The sequence below is a fragment of the Harpia harpyja genome, chromosome 4 (assembly GCF_026419915.1).
Source record: "Harpia harpyja isolate bHarHar1 chromosome 4, bHarHar1 primary haplotype, whole genome shotgun sequence".
NCBI classification, from domain to species: domain Eukaryota; kingdom Metazoa; phylum Chordata; class Aves; order Accipitriformes; family Accipitridae; genus Harpia; species Harpia harpyja.
In genome coordinates, this window is record NC_068943.1 from 49,783,308 (window position 1) to 49,800,314 (window position 17,007).

A 17,007-nucleotide genomic window follows, 5' to 3' on the forward strand; every position below is an offset into this window, starting at 1 on the left:
GGGGGGAGCCCGCGGCGCCCCCTGCGGGACGGGTCTGTGGGGGGGAGCGGCCCCCCGCGTTAGCGGGGCGGGGGAATGTCCCTGGGTCTCTCCATCCCTCCGCGGGCCGGGCTGAGGCAGCAGCGTGACAGACATCTTGTGAGTGCGTGTCGTGATTCATCACTTTCCTCTGCCAGGACTAGTCTTTCCTTTTTTAAAGAGCGGCCGGAAGCCCTTATCTCTCTTCAAAAGGGGAAGGGCGTCAGCGGGGACCTGTGATCAGCCGCCGCCCGGTTTCTCTCGCCCTGGATGTGACTGGCGGGTCCCGAGGCATCTCCGGCGGCTCCGCAGTGCGGGGCCGGGCGGGGGCGAGGCTCCTTCCCGCTCCTGCTCCCGCTCCTTCTCCTCGGGCATCGCGCTGGCCGGCGCGGGCGGGAACGTCACCCCCGGGGCTGGGAAGCGGGGCCGGTCAGCGCCTTCCTCCGAGGGGAATGGAAGTTTTAACCCAAAAGTGATGCAAAAAGCTCACTGTGTCTGAAAAAAATAACCAAAAAACAACAACAAACAGAGAGGAGGAGACGTTTTCAGAAGAGGCAAACTTGTTTAACCGCTCCTGTTAGTTTAGGTCAGCCATCTGAGCAGATCTAACCATCCCTTCAAAATGTGAATTTGAATTACGCAACTTGTGCGGGGAAAAATGGCAGCTTGTTCACGAAGCAAAAATTGGCACATACCTCTGCGTTGGGCTCTGGTGTGGTCTCTTGCCTTCTGCTCAGAGATGGAAAGCTGGCCAAAGCCCTTAGGGTAACACTTAACTAAAATGGCGTCTATTTGGATGCAATTTCCACCCACACAGCTACCACAATAAGACCAAAAGGACTTATAATTCTATATTTAATACCATTCCAATGTTAGTATGGATTTTTAACCCACAGATGATTTATTCTCCGTCATGTGCCTGTATAAAGGGATTATTAGTTCATGGAAATGTTCAAAGCAAGCAAACTGCAAGTTGAGTGAGGAAGAGGAACAACAACCCTCCTCTTACTTCCCTTCTCCTGTGTAGGATGCAGTGTACGCAAAGATGGATATTCAGGTGAGCCATCCTGTCAGGCAGAATGACTGACACCCTGGCATCAGGAGGAGTTCCCGAGTGGGCTCTGTTTAGCGTACCCGAATGCATGGAGGCGGTGAGGGGGCAGCTACATTTCATACTGCAGAAGGAGGAGTCTCTAGCATGAAACTGGGGTTAGAGCTCCAGCATTCGTTCAGTCACTTTCTGAAAAACAGAATGAAAACACACGAATGGAGGCACTCTAAGGGGTCCCAGCACCGAGTACCCTCTTGTCGCAGAAAAACATATCATATTCTTTGCACAAACGGTCTGAACCCAAGTATTTGAGCGTGGGGTGGGTTGTTGCTGCTATGTGTATTAGGAAGGCTATTCTAAAATACCTCATCTTCTAAATAACTGAGACCTCCTTCTAATTTCCAGTCTTAATGTGCTCAAGGCCAGTGTACATCCTTTTCCCTTTAATTTAAATTGTTCTTTTCTCTGAATTTTAATTTCTAACCTGCTTAAAAGAATACACTTTGTCCAGCCCTTGCTTTCTTAACCTAAAGCTAGAGAAGCTCTGCTGTCACCCTTGCCCTTGCTTCTCCGAGCAGCCTTTCCCTGCACCCGATCCAGTCTCAGTTTGGGCACAGGAAGTTCCAGATGAGATTTTTCCAAGAATTTACAAAGTTATCAATATTCCCTATCTCTGCCAGAAATTACTAGAAAGAATGTGAGAAGTATTTTTATATATACAGTGAAGGCAACACTGTTATCCCAATGGAGATAAAAATTTCAGAGCAGGTGAATAAGCACTTAACAACCTGTGAGGTCTCTAGACTTCATTCTCTTCCCCTCAGATTTTATATCTTCTCTTGACAAATTATCCATGTATATTTTCAAGTCAGCCCTTTTTACAGTGATATAAGGGAGGTTACAGTGGCAGTGGGATGGATGGATTAAATTCCATGTATTGTTGAATATAAAACGTGGAAGTTCTGGCTAAATTCTATTCCTAGTTTTATTGTTACACCTCTGTTACAGCCAGTGGACCACCTGTGCGTAAATAGAGAACAGGCCTAGTGGCTCCCATCATCCTTACTGAAATTTATATTACACTGCTTAGGACAGAGTGTAACCCAATGTTCAGCTCAGTCAGCTTAGGTATCAACCTTGACCTTCACCTAGATGTCAATTATCCCTGAATGGTATTTTTGATGTGGTAGAAACGGTGGGTCCTGACATGGAGGATGACAGCCCTAGATCTCTGATGTAACTCCAGTACCAGCACTTCCACTTCACTGAGCCAGTAATTAATTTGGTTCATGATTTAAGATATAAACTGAAAGCTTCAGGCTTCTTTTTACTTACCGATTGCTCTGTCTACCCAATGTCTTACACCAGCTGCCACAGTGTAACTGCATGCAAAGAATATCTTAACAATACTTCCTCTCTTTTCCTACCAGCTAGTCAATTTGGAGAATGTACATGGGGGAGAGCACTCAGTTCTGGGTAATGTAAATTCTCAGAACATTTTTAGTCTTTGAAGAAGTTTAATATACTAAATTGCATTAAGAAATAAGTAACAGTCTGGTGATGGCTTTTATCTGAAAAAAAACCAAAACAAACAGGCCAGATTTAATGACCTTATCGATGAATAGAGGTCTGTAATCTTCAGTGGCATTTTACCCCATTCACAGTAGATGACTGGGCCTGAATATTTTACTAAAAGGAAAATTCAGCTTTTCTGTATACTCATTTATTACATACCAGGAAAGTAAATAGACTTTTTTTTTTATTTGTAAATCTGCACTTGTTGTATAGCAAATAAAAATACTTTGATTGAATAAACTCTTTATAATTTCACCAGCCAATCTATTTTTCACATCTCTTGGTTAAACAAGAAAATGGAATTTTAACGTTCCATTAAAATATACCCTAAGGCAATGAGGTACTTTTAAAAATTTGTAAAATTCTGAGTACCAACACAGCGCTGAAACTAATTTTAACATACCTCACTGCAGTGATTTTTGGTCATCTACAAGTAGGAAAAAATCTATATATAAATTCAGCTGATTTTATCAGAATGCTTGAAAGAGAATCCATCATCAGTTAAAGACAAATGAAAGGGTTTTTTATTTAGAGAAAGGAAGTGACTAAAGGTCTTGGAGGGAAACAGGAAGGGAGTTCCAGATAGCCTGAGCAAGTCAAATTAACAGGCAACAGGAAAATACAGCTCTCCAGTACTGAAATTATACTGCAAAACACCCTTTCTTTTAGCTGTTCAGAAAAATATTTTACAATTCTTATATGAAGATTGTCAACAAGTAGGAGTACTTTGCAGATATTCAGCAAGTTAATTTACAAACTTAGTTTTCACGAGGTGTTTTCATATAGCAAACTTAGGAAGAAAAGCTTTCAGCATGTGAAAGAGAAACACTACTTGGTGTGTTTCTGAATTTCCACAGCAGTGCTGATAACGGTTATGTACTGGTTGGATTTTCTTCTGTCTCCTGTGACCTTCTGCTTGATTTTACACAGAAGTAATACGATATCACAGCATATCATAGACTAGGAAAATAATTGTGATGGGACAAATGCAGTATTATCACTTCACAGTGGGATCAAACAGAAAAAACCCATTTGGTCTCAGAGAGCAATTTAAAAAGATGGAGTTAAAATTGCAAGGGTGGTTGGATTCCTGTCCCTCCTTTTAATCTTGAAGTATAATCCTCCAGGTTTCAGGTATCATGTCTTTATCTCTGGAAGGATAAAACTATGCGATGCTTTTGTTTTCAGATTATGCCTGTGCTGCAGTGCCTTGGGCATCAAGCATATTTACCTAGCAGGCTTGTTTTCGTTTGAACACCTGCTGTACTTCTTTTCAAGATCAGTAGTGGGATATTGTGACAAAATCACTGTTTCATTTATTAATACAAATGCAGCATATGGAGGGAAGAGTGCTAAAGCAATAGTACAGAGGGATTACCATCTCTTGATGGTAACTGAGTCAGGTTCAGCTTTATCAGAATCTTTTGTGGGGCCTGCCTTTCAGCCTGGTCCTCTGCAACAATTAACATTTTCTTGACAGTAGCTTTTTAAACCTTTTATGTTCTTTAGTGTTCAGGGCACTTCCTAGTCTGGAATCGTTTCTCACATCCCATAGGCCGACTTAGATGGAGCAAATTTTTCCACTTTTTTTTTATGCCCCCAACATCATCTCGATAAATCAAAACAGTGCATTTCTACAGTAAATGTCCTAATAACCACGTCAACATACAGTATTCTGATTCAGATCTGTCACAAAACATTCTTTAAAACTTCCTTCAGCCAGCCAGCCGGGTGCTGAGCCGGTCCATCTGCATAAATGAGAGTGGTTTAAAGACAGCTCTAAATTACACCAACTGCCACAAGTGAAAAGTTGCCATTAGCTGTAGCTTTAAATTCCTACATCCAGGAAATTTCTTCCTAGGCCACAACTTGGCCTGTTTAAGCTTTCATTCAAAGGAACCAAAGCTGATGCATAACATTAAAAACGATGTTACGACAGTGAACAAGAATATATTTGCTCACCATTAAAATATATCAGCATTTGAAGTGAATCAAAGCAACAACAGTGCTCTACAGCAAATGAGACTATGACATGAGAAATTCACCTCACTAAAACTGCACAGGAATCCACTGGTAATTGGATTTTGGTCTGACTACTTTTTTCCTTGGAAGGAACCATTAGGTCTTAAAAGACAATACACAGTTAAGATACCAATTTTACGTCTTACTGATGTATAGGACCTTAAGCAGTGGGGTTCTTCCACACCCAAAGATGACATTGTTTACACTGAAGAGAGATGAGACTTCTGTGCAAAAACCTCAAACATTTCCTGTAGCACTTCCACATTCCTGGATAACCTCCTGTCTAAATACTGACCCCAGCAAAGGCTGCTTAACTTGTAGGACTAACAAGTTCCCAACAAGGAGATAGTATGGATTTAAAATAAATATTTTCCCTGAGGTCCTTTCCTCTCTGCCTGGTCAGGGGGGTGAGGGTTGGACACTTTGAGGGACCATGCAGTCAATCAGAAAAGTCCTTAAGTGAAAATAAAGACTAAAGACTTACCTTCCATTATTACAATGATACAATATATTCATAACAAAATTTAATCAAATGTGTCCATTCACATGTTAATAATAGTGTATTAGGAAAAAAAACCCATGGGAATGTGGCAGAATGATGTACACTAAACGACTGTTAATACCACTTTCTAAATTCATCAGGTCACTGTAGAAAATTTAAACATACATGAGTGCGAAATCTTCTGAGACTCTCTGTGAGCATTCCTACAATTTTCTAAGGAATTAGAATGAATGGTGAGAATCTTTCAAGTTACCCAGAATACAGGTAACTCTCCACTTGAGGTTTAATATTGCTACTCTTCAGCCCCTCAAACTTTTAAGAAATACAATTAAATTATTCACTTACCAGTTTGGCCATAATACTTTACACTCCCAAGGAACATAAGGGCCACTAGCTTCATTGGACCTAGACGCAAAAAGTCCATTCTCTATTAATACCTCCTGCAAACAGATCAAGGTAGTATAATAACTACTTTTTCTAATTCATGTTCTCCCCTCCTACTTTTCATTTAAAGATGAATGCTTAAAATCAATATCAAGTTTAGAGCTCAGCATCCCTAAATCTATACCCATGGACATGTCTAAATTCAAACTTTTCAGCCTTAATACTTAGGTTTTGGGTTTTTTTATGGTTTTATTATAGTTCTGCTCTCTTTTATGTGAACATCCCACACACTGTAATTAAAAGCAATGAACGAGCAATGTTTGTTCCCTGTGTTCCTGGGGATTCAATGGAGGGAAGAAAGTCCATTGATGCCCAGTACCTTTTGGGTCATTTGGACTGACATATTTGTGACATTCAATTCCCAGGCAGTGAAGAAAGGAGGATTGACTCATTACATCACTAATTAGAGCATGGACAGAACAGTTTTACAAGTTACACAGGTAGTTTTACAGCAGGAACAGAATTTGGATGGTATGTTCCAGGCACAGAATATGTAACCTCTCTGTATCAGGGGTGCTCAACCTCTGGTTCCTTGACTTGGAATGTACAAGTGACTGAGCTGAATTAGCTGAACAAACCAATAGAGGAACGTATGTTCCCTGCATATTTAGGGAAAGATGCAGGTGGCAAGAGCTGATCTGGCAGTTCCACCATTCTGATTCCAGATGCTGAGCTAGTGATGCTACTAGCTCGGTGTCTAGAATTTGCAACTCCAACAGCAAGAACAAACTATCTGAAATCATGGTATTTTATCTACATTATTTTAATAGCTTTTTTAAAACTTAGGAATTCATAAAACTTGCTTGGAACATAATTTGGAATATAAATTGGTTTGCTTTTTAAAAGGAAAAGTGCATATAATTTAAATTAGAAATCAATTTTTGCTCTTTTTCAGCATTGATATTTACCCATTTAGGAAAGAGGCAGCCTGGTAACCAACATTCAGGGTTATTCCCTTGGCTACCAAATATGCCTGAGGAGTAAACAGATTGATACTAGCAACATTTCCACCATTACTGTAGACAAAGTTGATGGCATTGCTACCAGCACTATGAAACTTAAATATACAGGCAAAGTTTGCACTGGAAGCAACAGTACTGATTTTAAATGGCTCACATTTGAAAGGTACCAGCCCACCATCTTCTAGCACTTTGCTCACTGCTTAGTAACTTGTCCCTTGTAACTGCTTTTACCAGACTACAGCAGCTGGAGCCGTCACTTGAGTTACGGTGGTGTTTTGGTGTTGCAGTGCATTTTTGACTTCCAAAAACAGAAGGTATGGCAGCTTTGGAAGACACCACCAAGACTGTGACTGCTGCTTCTTTCTTACGAGTGTTTAGGAAGCGCTTCTTTTTATCTGGGTCAGACAAAGATAGGACAGCTAAAAAAATTTTCAACATGACTACCCTGCTTTCTCAGTATCACATCAAGCTGATCATACAATGAAGCCCTTTATCTCCCCTACCTTTCCCCACATAAAACACTCTGGCTTTTGAACACTTTGAACAATTTCAGTTAACTATGGCAGTGGCAGAAGATTCAAGGATATTAAATTCCTGATAGTTTTGTAAAAATCAGCAGCTGGCTAAATTACAGAGAGCTGACGAGCTCTCCTGTGGAGAGGGAGCTGGGAGAACTTGGTTGTTACCCATGCCATTTGGGACCCATGAGCTAGTATGTAGTTTTTACAGGCATGTCTGTCTTTCACCCAGACAGCAAAACCAAAAAGGAGGATAAGAGAGATGTGAGAACGACTGAAGATATTCCAGGATAGAGATGCAAACAATGTAAGACCTGAAGCTATAGGCAACCTGAATTTGCTAGTTTTACTGGTTTTGGAACTAGTTTCTGACTGTTGTAGATAGGGATGTATTTTAGGTGAGTCATGCCAGTGGCACTGTGGTGAAGGCTATCTAGGTGCAGCCAGAGTTTTGGCAAGGACAGGAAAAAAAAAGGAGATAAATCTTGTAGGCTGAATTCTCTCTGATACATCCTGTGAAGAGGAGTAGAAACAAAAGGAAAAGAACTTGAAAAAACAGTACATGAAAAAGAAGTTACATTGGGCTACCTTTATTCCCCAAAGAAAATCGGAAAGAAAGATTTTTTAGGGAATGATGTCTGGCAGGTATCACTTATTCTAAGCTGTTTTAAAATGCATTTTTTTTTCAGTGCAAATATAGTTTTACTCTTCTCATTATAAATTGTGAAAAACTAACATATTTCAGTAAAAACTAACTACTTGAATACCATGTAACATCTGCTCAAATTACTACTTCAGCACAGGCTATTAGCTAAGATTAACTGGCTTTATTCCATCAGTTAGAATCAGGTTGCTAAACAGTGCAAGTTTTAATGTATGAGCCTAGAAATAACTATAACTTGGGCATATCCTGGGCAGAAATGCTTGGGTAAATTGAAAAAAAAAAAATTGGTTTGGCTTTAGAGATAGCTAGCTATATGTTATTTGTTTCTCATCCAAATCTTACCCACTTTAAGCTTTAGAAAATAAAATCAGAATTTAAAACCAGCAGTCTTTAAGATTTATCCAACTAAATTGACTTAACAGAGTTCTTGTAAATTTTGCATTGTGTCATTGTAACATTGAACAGATCTCTCTGATGGAGCACATTACAACCTTCCTGAAGCTAACATAGATGAACTAAGATGGCAGGTGGTGTCTACCCTCAGAAACTTACTTCATTCTCCATTTCTCTTTGCCTGCAATTTTGATTTTTACCTAATCCCTGTTCACTCAGATTTTTCATGAGAATAATGACGTCCTTAAAATTTCTTTTTTTCCACAATGTCACCTGGCAAATCAGTTTCAAACACTACTGCTAAAAGAATAAAATCATAATGCTTCAACTGTGTAGTCTGCTGTAAAGCCAACCTCACTGAGTGAAGATGAGCAGCTTTTTGATACTACACCAGTAGTAATTTCTTTTACCTAGACTATAATCTAGAGGAGGAACAAGTTAATAAGGCATACAAATATGTGCATACTTACAGGCTGCCACTGAACTCAGGTCAATTTTATTTATTCTTTCAGCCCATTGTATTCCTTACAGTGTAAAACTGTTTTGTAAGTATCCTAGTAAAAAAGAATGAAATTAAAACAACAAGCCTATTGCTTGTCATTTCAAACAAATTCTTTTGATGGTGAGAGGACAGCCTCCTTGTTCCTATTAGTTAAATCTAAGAATTCCTCTATTTTGCTCAATAGTTGTGTGATCACAGACCATATACAGGCAGTTTCTTTATACTTCGGCATGCTCATGTAACTGATGTGATGGTAAGATGTACCTCTGATCACTCATGTGGTCTCTTTTCAGCACTTATGCAAGCGCCATGCTTGCCTTTTACTCTTGTCTCAGAGGAATTGTCAAATTTAGTCCACTTTTAGACAAATCCCCTCACTAGATCATCACTGTCATCATATTGCTGCTCATCTGACCTGGTTTAGCCCTTCTTATAGCTTGACGTTCATACAGTTGTTCAATAGTTGTACTGAACTCTTTCTTTGAAGCAAAGTATCTTTTATTATTCTTCAAGGATATAACAAAAAGAAAGGTTGTAAGACACCAAGATGAATATACATTTTATATTACCTAAACGTGACACTTCATCAAAACTTCTATCCTGGCTTTTCCACGAAGCGTGTGATGGTTACTAGCTCTGTAGACTCAGCCTCTCTGCCCTGATCTTAGGCACTTTTTTTTTTTTCCAAAATCCATTTCTATGGCTGCCCCAGGATGTTGAACTTGTAAAAGTAATTTATGTATCCCACTGTGAGATAAGAGGAAAGACAGATGGGAGCAGACAAAAAGGGATGCTAAAATGGACGAGACCTCCAGCTGCTGACCCACAGAATAGAAAGATCAGCACTGGCAACGGGCATAGTCTGAAACTATTAACTTTAGTTCCCTCAGACTAAAACAGCCCAGGACTGGTTAATTCTTACTTCTTCATATAGCATCCATCTAACTGCAACCAAATAAAGATAAACATATTATTCCTAAAAATAGTACAGGATATCATCTCCCATATTTTTCAGAAATAGCAAGTATTTGAACTGCTTTAACAAAGAAGTCAGGTGCCCCCATATAAATACATAGCATATGATACATTGGTTCAATTTCAGATCATTTTATGGCAACTGAATGACATTTAATTTTTTATTGCATTCCTACCAATATGCAATTTTTAAACACACTGTTAGGGATTTTGTCTTCCTCTCTGCTTGGAAATTTTAGTTCAAATTATGAGTATTCCTTCAGCCTAAGTATTTATGCATTTATAGTTGTGTGTGGCATATATATGTATGTATAAATGCATATGCAAAATGTGAACCAAAAAAGCAAAATATACTGTCTCTGGCCTGACCGGCTGTTTGGCTTTAATTAGGTTCATGTTTATCCTATGGAGTGCTTAGGCTTCCCAGTTAAGTACCAAGGCTCACTGCGTTATGCAATGTACTGACATGTTAAGAAGTCGATTCCTCCTACACATAGTTCACAAGACACAATACAACAGGTGGATGAAAGACATGTTGCATGGGGGTGTTTTGGAAAAATGAGGTAACAACAAACCAAAGAGGTCAGTGGAAAAAGAGCAGTCAGTTTGCTACCTACCATTATTGGTTAGTTGATTTCTCTTGCAGATGTTTTGGATTTGCTTGGATTTGAAAGACAGATCTAGAAGCAAGCAAGGAAATATATACATGCATTGAGACAAAAAAAAAAAAGAGTAAAAAAATTATCTTCAGTGAGCTAAGAACAGCATCCCATAATACTAAATTTAGATACATAAGCAGACCAGAATATAACAGATCGCATATACAGGGACTATATATTATATTATAGCTAATTGCACACACCTCTGTGAGTTCTCCTCAGTTGTAAGCTTCTAAGGCAAAGTCTACATAATCTCCTATCTACAGAGCGTAAAACAACGAGACCACAATCCCGATCTCAGCCCCTGTATGATACACAGATACTATAAATACCTCCTGCCAGGATGGGCTTTTTTTTTTATTTTTCAATCAGATTTCTCACAACTCTGCAGACAGGCCAAACACGTCACCTGGAAGTGCTGCTGAACCAGGTGCTGGTAAGCCACACTGCGAAAGTTCAGAAGAATCATTATGCCCATGAAGTTAATGGCACAATATACAGAACAGTTTAATTTCTATTTATTCTGCTTCATGTCAGGCTTCATGTCAGCACATGACTGATTTGTTTTAAAATCCTTTCTGGGTATTGGCAACACAGGGATGTGTGGGATACATGTATGCAATGTTTGTAGCCATGTCACCTGGGGCAACGTCACATGGGATTTGACAAGATCCACAGGTTTGGGGTTTGGCAATACTTGGATAAGGAACACACAAGATTACTGCAAGAGATAATGTTGGGTATTTGTGTTCTCAGTGCTTCTACACAGAAGCTCTGACACTGCCATAAGCTGTGTGGTACTCTTCCAAAAATAATGGCCATCTAATATAGCAAGCATGAAGAATGGCTGGCTGTTCCTGTCTGTGTGTCTGAAGGAAGTCACTTTCTCAGGAAGAGCAACGCAATACTGAAGCTAGGAGTTTGGGGGCTAGTCAGCAATAGTTATGTGGGGAAGAGATTGAAATGGCAAATGAGAAAGGTGGGAATTTGTGCACAGAAACTGTGAATGATAGCTGAGCAAGCTCCCAATGCTTTGCAGCCTGAATGGGAGGACAAGCCAAGCAGTGTCAGTCAGCAGCAGCTGGAGAAGAAAGAAAATAGGTGGAACAAAATGGAATCTGTATCCCTACGTTTTTGAAAGAGTGGCCTGTGGCCAGACATGAGAGGGTTAGGAGAAAAAGAGTGAAATGAATCATGAGCCCGATACACAGAAAATTGTGAAAGGTGGAGAAAAAAAGGAAAGGGCAAGAAATCCCCTTTTCTAACACAAAAATAAATGAGGCAGAGAAACAGTGAAAAATGTAATTTTGGGTTACCTTGCTGCACTGAATGTATTAATAGTTTGATTCAGTTCTCTTATTTGAAATGAAGACAGAAGAAAGGAAAGGGCATAAAATCCTCCTTACAAGCAGAAAAACAGATGAGGCAGGAAAACAACAAAAAAATCTAATTTCAAGTTACCATGCTGCACTAAATGTATTTATAGTTTGACTCAATTCTGTTATTTTAGTTGTACATTTAAGCCTGTATTATTCTCTACTCTCCCTTCTCATTCAAAACTTATTTCTAAGGACCAGTTTGTCTCTCAGGCATGTGCATGTAAGTGTTACTACAGTAAAATGCAGTTGTTTATGGGTATCTGAAGGCAAGAAGACTAAAATCTGGTGCAAGATAAATCAAGAGGCAGTTGTTAGTTGTTAGTATGACGAGGACTGACTTTACAGCCAGACCTTCCATTCTGCTTGTTCCAATTGTATAAAGACATTAAAATAGGAAGGTGTTACCCTAAGTTAGACAATATTCTGAAACAACCATGCATATTTAATGAATAATAACAAATCTGAGTCTCTGCATTTATGAACACCACTCAGATTAAACTTGTAGACTAACAATTCATCCTCAAATTACTATTAAGCAGAAAACCCACCCACAAATAAAAGCTGAAAAGACATTTGAATGTATAATAATAGTAATAAGCAAAACCGTTACTGATTAAACCTTTAATGTGATTAAAGCATTTTGCAAGGATTACACCTAAAACCTAGAAAGCACAATAGATCTGGGGAAGAAAATCAAAAGGTATTCAAACTTGGAAATGAACAGTTTGAGAGATGCAGCTATTTAACTCATCACTTCTTCAGCTGAAGTGAGTATGACTCCAGTACAGCCACTTCAAACAGAGACACTGGTGTGATCAAGTGAGAAACACAAGTGAGCTGAACTGACAAGAGTTTGGGAAAGCAACACGAACCACAGCTAGGGGAAAAGACACTTAAAAAGAAGTTGGTGTTGTCCTAACATAAAGTTACCAATATTAATATAATCCTCAGGGCTCATGAGGGTTTGAAGTACCACAACAACAGATATGACACCCTGCTGCATCAGTTTAAGAACTGTGGATCATGGACCACTTTCTGGGCACGCAGCAGCCTTGCAGAAATCATCTCCCCCTTGTTTCTCCAGAGGGAGCTTTTCTTCTACACAGCTCTGCAGTGTAAGGAGCACAACCTCTTTCTAAGAATACCACAGCACTTTGTCGCAGCTTTACATATTAATGACATTGGTAGACTATACTATTTTCAAAAGAGAACCCCAGAAATGTGTGAGATCACGCAAATGTATATTTGCTTCTGGGAAAAATGAAGTGATCCTTAATTTTTACCAACCTGGGTAAAGATTAGCTCTAGAGAGTTCACATTATGTATTTAAGAGAATTGTCACTAAAATCAGATCTGACCTTCTTATGCAAAGAGTTATTGGATTAGATCCTCAGCTTGTATAGATTCAGGCTGCTTCATTGAAATCAACATGCTGTTGGGAATTAGTGTTAGCTAGAATCTGGCTTGCTACAGTTAGGCTTAAGAGGTTCAAAATTAAATGAAACACGGGCTACATGGAAAGCATAGTATCAGAAGATATTTCTCTGCAGAATAACACTCCAAGCTAAAGTCTGATACCAAATTCACCATACATCACAGAAACATGGAAGTGGATGGGACCATCTGACTCCAATACTTCCCAATCTCCTACTACAAGCTTTCAGCCCATAGCAAAGACCAAAAGCTAGATTTTTTCTTTTTTTTTTTAAATGAATGACAGTAGGTCTCTTCACAGGTAAACTTTAGAAATACTCTACCTCCAAAATTAGTTACATTCTGTTTCTTGTTATTGTCTTTAATGCCCTACAGCAATCTTCCTCTGTATATTTGAAAAAGGCAAAAGCAAGCTGAGAATACTGCTATTGTTCAAACTTGAGCCCATATTCCCACTACTTTAGTAATACAGTTTCTATTTGGGATGGTATGCAACACTGACACCAAAGAAATCAAGACATGGATTTAGTAGGACCATGCTGTGATCTGAGGCTGACAAAGAACAAGCCATAAAAGGGCTCTGCAAAGTCTAAAAAATCAAGAAAAGAAATCTTTAAAGAAATTGTTTACAATCTTTTTTTAGCACTGTATACTAGGTTTTGTACAACATGCATTTTTAATGATATCTGGCTTAACTATTATCTGTGTCTTTGAAAATAAGTGAATGTTGCCACTCTCTCTACTTTTCAGAAATTAATGGAATGGGATGTACCCATAAAGTGATCTTTAACTGCACCCATTTTCTTGTATCTGCAGATTTCATCTAATCTTTGTACTTGATTTTAAGCTGAAGATTCTCCTGAATAAAGTCCACATATTTCTAAGAACAAGCAGTTCAGATATTTCTATTCTAGTTACCACCATACCACAAGAACTGAAATAGCATCAATTAAAATTGTCATTGACCTCTTACAGAGCACTGATATAAGTGCCATTCTCCCTGTGTCCCAGCTGCTTTTTATACAATGGGGTATTTGATTTCCTCTGAACATTTGATAGAAAGATTAAACTGTCCAATGTTTCCAATTAAAACAGTTTGTGTTCTACAGTGGATTTAACTACTTCATTAAATCACTCATTATGGATCTCCTCACAGCACTATTTTCAGTTCTTTCCTTCAATCTGTAGATTTTTCACTTATGGATCTCATAAAATCATCAGGAAGCTTAAATTTCATTCATATGCCAAGTATTACAAAGATGTAATTAAAAATCTTTACCACTATTCCATCTGTCACTCCTGCGCATTGTCAGTGCACACCTGACTCCTCTGCATGCAGAGTGTTAAGAAGTCTGCAAATTAATGCAGTATGAACAGAGAAAATGTCTGGGTTATCTAGATACAATTTAAACTCTGCATTTCTTTTACAGCATCTCATACTGCTCTTTCTCAACCCTAGGAATCTCTGGTCCGGCGCACAACCAGTGTGCCTTCGTGGGAGTGAAATGTTTCTCCTTTCTTTTTGGGAATATTGCCAATACACTTCCTTGCCTCTTTCGGATGCAACCGTCCTTCTTCGTGTCTATGTTTTGTTCCATTTAGATCAGCGTAATGTTAGACCCTTTCTGCTGTATGTGTATGCATGCAGAATTAATAGACTTCATCTACTACAAAAAGATGTTGGCAGGAGTTTTGTTGGCAGCAGAGAGAGTAAGCGCATAACTCCCTTAGTGGCTTAGTTACCCTGGTTGCCAGCCGCATTCAATATGGCCTCAAGGTGCTTCCTCTTGACCTTTAAAGCCTTGTGGAATCTCGACCGGAGCACTTTCTCCAAGGCAACAATTCCCTCACCTTCCTGAGTGCCAAACAGGCTCCCCTGAGTCCTCTCTGTCTCACCAGCAGGTATACAAATGTGCCCGGCTAACTAGCAACTTGACTGCATCTACTATCTTTCTCCTGCAGAAATGTCCAACCTACTGCGATCATCAAAGTTACACAGAGATTCTATTCAAGTTTTTTTGCCCTTTTTTTCCCCCAAAATGCAGGTTTGGCATCCAAAGTTACACTGAAGTCCTTTATTTTATGTAAATGCTATATCTGGTTGTTATAAATTAAAATACAAATTAAAGTTGTCACTCTTGGTCACACTCTTCCCTTAACAAAATAATACTGAGCTTTAAGACATAGGTGACAAGCATACACTGATCCTGATGGCAATTCATATTACTGGATGAAAAGATTAAAAATAGCGAGTTCTCTTTAGTATAAATCAATCCACATAATCTACCTTTATTTCAATCCAGGAAAACTTTCAATACGTAAATCATGGTTGTATGCAATATGTAATTCAAGGACACCACCAATTTCTAATTCTTTTGACCCTCACGTCCATAAATAAAACCACATGCACTCTCATTTGCTTGTATACCAACTAACAGGTCTTGATTCTGCAGTGTTTGTGCATATGTGCTCCTCTTGGTAGGCACAACCAGCCCTATCTAGTATCCAAAACTGTGCTTAGTAGCAAAGTATTTGCTGGACTGGACCTAAGAGCAGGATTTATATTAAAAAAATTTTTACTTTAAGAAAATTAGGTTATATTCTGAAAATAAAACATAATTTTAAACAATTTATAGCCAGCTTTTGGGGGAAGAGGTCTAGATGATGTTAAAGATGCGGTAGTTACCTGAATATCCTTTCTGCCCTATGACCCCTTTGGCCTTTATGGCACTTGCCTCAATGCTGCCAAGAGTAACAAACCATAACCAGTAACAGAGTTTGCATCTATAGTCATAAATGCATCTGCAAAACAATTGTATGCAAATATGCAGTCACAATTGCATTTCAAAATACTATCTCAAGTGCCAAACTCAAACCAACTGAAAAGACTGCTTAAACAATAGTCAATAAAAGTGTTCACTAAAATAAGAATTTTTTTTCTTTTTTATTTATTTTGCAGGGGATTTGCACATCAGTCCTCTCACAAAAATGGTTTTCATAAAGATTTTAAGCATCTTTTTAACCAGTCCATACTTCAGCTTCCCAGTAAAAGTTCAGCTTTTCCAAATATCACCTCTTGGGAAAAAACTTACAAACATTGTTTCCAGAGAAACACATACTTGTGTTTGAATGGAGGGTATAGCTTATGTTTTTAAAGTCCTGGTTGTACTTAACAAAGTACTGACACAGGCCTGCATTGCAGAAGGCTTATTTCAGAGCATTAAAAGACAGCATAAAATGAGAAAGCTGATCCTGCCCTCTTTTCATCTTGCTGGAAAGTTTGGCTCAGTTCCAATTTCCCTCAGTTTAGGGAGTAGTTAACAAACAACATGTCAGTATAAGAAAACAAAATTATTCAGCCACTTTACCTTTCTGGGATCATTTTTCTTGAGGTCTGTTTCCTAGTCTTATTCCATGTGCCAGAGCTTTCTGTGACAGTCATACGTTAACATAAAGTGAATGTGATAAAAACTGCAAGCGATACCTTCACTGTAATTGCCGCTACAGGTACACTGTAATTGCTACAAATAAGCAATCATTTTTATCATAGTAAAAGAAGGTGTGGTTTAGTTTGCGCTTGTCAGAGGGTCTGTAGGAGTTTTCACAACAGAGAATCAACACTGCTTTTATTTTAGCAACAAGAGCTGTTCAAGTGATGGTATTTAAGGAATGAGGTCACATATTCAAGCTGTTTAGATACAACAGTGTTCAAAGATGTCAGTCAGGCTCCAAGTAGATAAAAAGTGCATCAGCTTATCAGCCAGCCATTTCTAGTGCTGGTGTGCTTCTCACATTTAATAAAGGCAGGCATGCAAAGTGAACTCCATCCTGGCACAGAAAGATGCTTCTGAAGCCCTTTACACTATATAGCAGAGTTAGAAAATACAAATTACAAGACTTGATGGATGT

The 17,007-nt window shown here is 38.8% G+C and overlaps 1 long non-coding RNA gene across 2 annotated transcripts; it reads right to left on the bottom strand.

Annotated features, from left to right (window-relative positions):
- Positions 1-207: 207 nt before the first annotated feature.
- Positions 208-16,782, bottom strand: LOC128140359 (uncharacterized). 2 transcript variants are annotated; one of them, XR_008234703.1, is made up of 5 exons: positions 16,467-16,782; positions 10,244-10,306; positions 5,514-5,573; positions 1,153-1,258; positions 208-513 (listed from the first exon to the last, which is right to left on the bottom strand). It is a non-coding gene; the product is annotated as an uncharacterized LOC128140359 (long non-coding RNA). The 2 variants fall into 2 exon arrangements; XR_008234702.1 differs by lacking the exon at positions 208-513 and having other exon boundaries at positions 531-1,258.
- Between the last annotated feature and the right edge of the window lie 225 nt (positions 16,783-17,007).